At 37.4% G+C, this 4668-nt stretch overlaps 1 pseudogene; it reads right to left on the reverse strand.

Annotated features, from left to right (window-relative positions):
• Positions 1 to 1700: 1700 nt before the first annotated feature.
• Positions 1701 to 3166, reverse strand: LOC110314325 (annotated as a pseudogene).
• Positions 3167 to 4668: the final 1502 nt, after the last annotated feature.

The following is a 4668-nucleotide window of genomic DNA, read 5'->3' on the forward strand; positions in this document are numbered from 1 at the left end:
GCAAGTAGGGACAGCCAAATGGAAGAAACAAGAGGCTTTCAATCCCAAACTCCATTCCCAGTGACACCCTTGCACCAGCAAAATATATATAACCTAAACTTTACCAAACAGTATCACAAACTGAAAAGAAAGTCCTTACATACTCAAGATTATTTGAGTCATTTTTCATTAAAAATACAAATACAAGCAATAACAGTCCATTTTAAGATTCATTTTAAAAGCAAAAAGAAAAGAGCTATGTTCCCATTATTATATTTCCATGAGCCCTACTTTTATTCAGGTCATTTGTGGTTAATCACTCTCAATATACAGTAGGTTACCTCATTTAGAAGACTATTGCTTATTAAATATAGTCCTTAGAATTTTCTTCATATTTTTACCTACTTATATAAATGGGACTTTTTTCATTGCATTTTGTACTTTGTTGATATAAAAAGATTTTAATCATTGTATATTAATTTTGTAGTAACTTGCATATTAAATACATAAAATTTTCTCTTGTTCTTTTGTTTAAATTCCTACAATATGAGGGAAATGGCATACAGTTTTCTTCATGAAATTAATATTAATATTTAATTGGCAATCTATCAGTTATAATTTTTTAGATTCATTTTTATTGTTTTTAAATGTCTCATGCAATATAATGGGATTCATGATGGCATTTTTAAGCAGTGCTGATTTTGTTAATCCTATCCTTCTTTCCTGCTCTTAACATTTCTTCTTCTGCTTTCCTCCTGCTGGTCCCCTCCCCCTCAAAGGTCCTCCCTTCATTTTAGATAAACATAAATGTTGCTTGTGTTTTTATTTTATTGTTTCTCATTGAAAATGTATATGTGTACTCTGATTATGGTTTATCCTTCCTCATCTCCTCCCGCATCCTCCCAGTCTATCCAAATCCACACCTTCTTTCTCTAATTCTTTAGAAAACTAGCTGGTGAACAGAAGAAATGCAAACAAAACAGAATTTTATAGAATGATTTCACAAGAAACATACATACACACCCACAAAAACACATTTGAAAACCATATATGTCTATATATGACAAAAGGCAAGTAAGATGAAAAAAATATCCCCAAACAAAGCAATCTGAGACAAAACAATCTACAAAAAAACCACTTAGCTTCTTTTATGTTGGCACCTTTTCCTGGCCATGGGCCCTACCCTGAAATACGGTTAATATTCCTATTAACACTCCACTGAAGAAAACAAATTTTTCCTTTGAAAACAGATACCAATTGGCATTATCTTTTAAGTTAGGGGTGTGAGCATGTGTTTACTTCTCCCTCTAAGTCCTGACACCCATCTGACTTGAACCAATGTACACTCTGTGCATGCTGCCATGGTCTCTATAAATTCATATGCACATGTCTGGAAGACCCTGTTCCCTTAGTATCATCCATCTCCTCTGGCTCCTACAATCTTTCTGCCTCCTCTTTTGCATAGCCATATGAACTCAGGGTAAGGGAAGGACTTGATAAAAACATCCTTTAGAAATGAGTGTTAGAAGATCTCTTACTATGAACATTGTCAAGTTATAATCTCTGTTTTAGAAGCTTTTCTACTACAAAAGAAAGCTTTTCTGATAGTGGCTGAGAAAGAAACTGATCTACAGGTTTATCAGAATGTCATTATAATTCATTTTTGTTGCTATGTTCCTTTAGTTGAACAATGGAACTTGGTTTTTCTCTATGCCCATGACCTAATAGTTTTGGATTCTTGGCCTCCTGAGCAATATCAAGCATGGGTTCCATCTCATGGAGTATGCTGTAAACTCAGTCACAGTGTGTTTAGTTACTATTCTTGTTTGTGCTTTTCGTCTTGTATGTCTGTGAAATACCACTTTCTTCTTCTAATTCTTCTTAAGGAATGTGAACAGCAGAAGGAACCTCTTCTCACAGGGACAAACAACATATCCCTGCTCAAGGCCACCCACTATGGCAACCTCTTTATCATCAGCAGCACTGATATACAATGGCTCTTTTTTCAGAGAAATTCTTGCCAAGTCTTTGACTTTTCGAGTTTGTGTGACAGAAAAGAGCATGGTTTGCCTACTTGCAGGCAAAAGTTTAATAATTTGTTTTAATTCTTCAAACCCAACATACAAGATAAGGTCAGCCTCACCAATAACCAGACACTGTAGGTTCTTGTACATAAATCCTGGTGAGTTCTGCATGTGGTCTAGGAGCCAGCCTGGTGTGCCCACTATGCTGTTGATCTCCTTGAGGAGCTCTGCACTTCAACAGACATGTTACTGCCACCCATGATCAGCCCATACGTGTGAACGTGGTGCATCATCAGTTCCTTAAGAATACCAAAGGTCTGCATGGCCAGTTCTCTGGTAGGAGAGAAAATCAGGCCTCCAGTCCTGGACATGAACTTCAACTTGACAATGAGCTCGCTCACAGGGATGGGGAAGCGAGGGTTTTGCTGCTGCTGGGTTTCGCAGCCGCCAGAAGATCCCAGCCTTCCAGAAGTGGCCTGATACTTTTATGCTGAATCACTTTATGTGCTTGAAGCCCATTTCTATTATGGCCTTCAGGGTGTTGTCGTTGACTTGATTAGACAAGGAAGCGAATGAAGTGTCCTCAAAAGCACCTGCCAGTCCTAGGGGCAGGCTAGGCACCTTGCTGTCAATTGTCTTCTTCACATCACCTTCTGGATCCTCACAAGCCTCAGTGATTTCTTCAGTTTTTGCTTTTTGGTATCAGACCCAGGATCACTTGCCGTTTTCCTCCTTTTCTTCTTTAGTTCTGAATCAGGAGACAGTGTTGCTGCTGTTTCTCTGTTGGCTAAAGTGGTAAGTTTTGGGGGTGACTTTTTAACTTTGGCCTTTTCCAAGGTCTCCACAGCCATGCCTCCACTTTGTGCTACTGCTGAGCCCCTGGGCACAAAATGCTTCAGGGTCTTTTTAGCTTTTCCACCTTTTCCTGTTTGTTTAGACACAGATCCATTTTGAGGTTGTGATAGGCTTGTTTCTGATGTTTGTTGTAGCTTCAGGTTCTGCTGTCAAAGATAGGAGTTCTGCTTCTCGAACTTCTTGCGCAGGAGTTTCATCTGTAACTGACATGATGCAGGGCTGTCCAGCTGTCTGCACTGAGAGACAGAGTCACTTGCATAGTTGCGTAGTTGTAAGTAGGAAATGTTTCTTCCCCCCAGTCTTGCCATAATTATATAATCTGTTTCTTCTTCCATGGGAGATACACCCCTTCCCCTAGTTCTTTACTCCATACTTAGTTATATGTATTATAATATGTCTATCAAAATCTTAAAAGGTAACATCCACACATAAAAGAATAAAGAATGAGAGGCTCTGCCAGTGCCTGACAAATACAGAAGTGGATGCTCAAAACCATCCATTGGACGGAGTACAAGGTCCCCAATGGAGGAGCTAGAGAAAGTACCCAAGGAGCTGAAGAGGTTTGCAGCCCTATAGGAGAAACAACAGTATGAACTAACCAGTACCCCCAGAAGCTCCCTGGGACAAAACCACCAATCAAAGAAACCACATGGTGGGACTCGTGTCTCTAGCTGCATTTGTAGAAGAGGATGGCCTAGTTGGTCATCAATGAGAGGAGAGGTCCTTGGTCTTGGGAAGATTATATTCCCCAGTACAGGGGAATGCCAGGGCCAGGAATCAGGAGTGGGTGGGTTGGGGAGCAGGGGGAGGTGGGGAGGGGATAGGGGATTTTTGGAAAGGAACCTAGGAAAGGGGATAACATTTGAAATGTAAATAAAGAAAATATCTAATAAAAATAATTTAAAAAATAATGCATACTATATTTATCTTTACTCATTTAGGATGAAGTTTTCTTGCCTCCATCCATTTACTTACAAATTCCATGATTTCATTTTTTAACATCTGAATAATATTCCATTGTACAAGTGGACTACATTTTCATTATCCCTTCATCTGTTGATGGACATCTAATATGTTTATAATTTCTGTTATGTTGTTATTATAATTTCTATTCTTTTTTGATGATCCTTCTTCCCTGCTCCTGATACTTTTTCCTCTTCTATGGACCATCTTTTCCTCTAATGTCCTCCTTTCCTTTACAAACATAAGGTTTTAAATTTCAGTCATAATCTTATTAAGAAAGAGCTCATGTTTTAATTAAGTTGAATTTTATAAATTTACTTTTTAATCAGCGTCTACTAATGACCATATAAAATATTGAGTTGTATTTATGTTCTGCTTCATAGGATTACTGTTATTGATTACTGTTATTGAACTACTGAATTTCTAGAATGCTTTTCAATCATGAAATAATTTATTGATTCTCTATCAGTTTATATTCACAAATATTTCTTTAGGGTTTTATTAAAAATTAATATATTTTTAAAAGTTTTCTTCATATCTTGTTGCCTTTGCTAAATTCAGTGTAGTTATACTATGCAACATAAATGAAGTAGTTGTAAAAGTTGTCATTCTGTGTTCATAAATAATATAATATGTGTAATCATTATTGATGAAGTATAGTGTCAAAGCAATCTTCTCTGGAGAGGAATTGAGAGAAGGGAGAGGAAGAGATGGAGGCAGGAAGGCAGAATATAGAGAGAAGAGTAAAATATCCAAATAAAGCACATGTCTTGTAAAGACAGTGAGTAAACGACAGTCATGTTACCCAGTTTTAAAAATATGGAAATATTTTCTGTGGAACCATCTA

The sequence above is a fragment of the Mus pahari genome, chromosome X (genome assembly GCF_900095145.1).
Source record: "Mus pahari chromosome X, PAHARI_EIJ_v1.1, whole genome shotgun sequence".
Classification (NCBI taxonomy): Eukaryota; Metazoa; Chordata; class Mammalia; order Rodentia; family Muridae; genus Mus; species Mus pahari.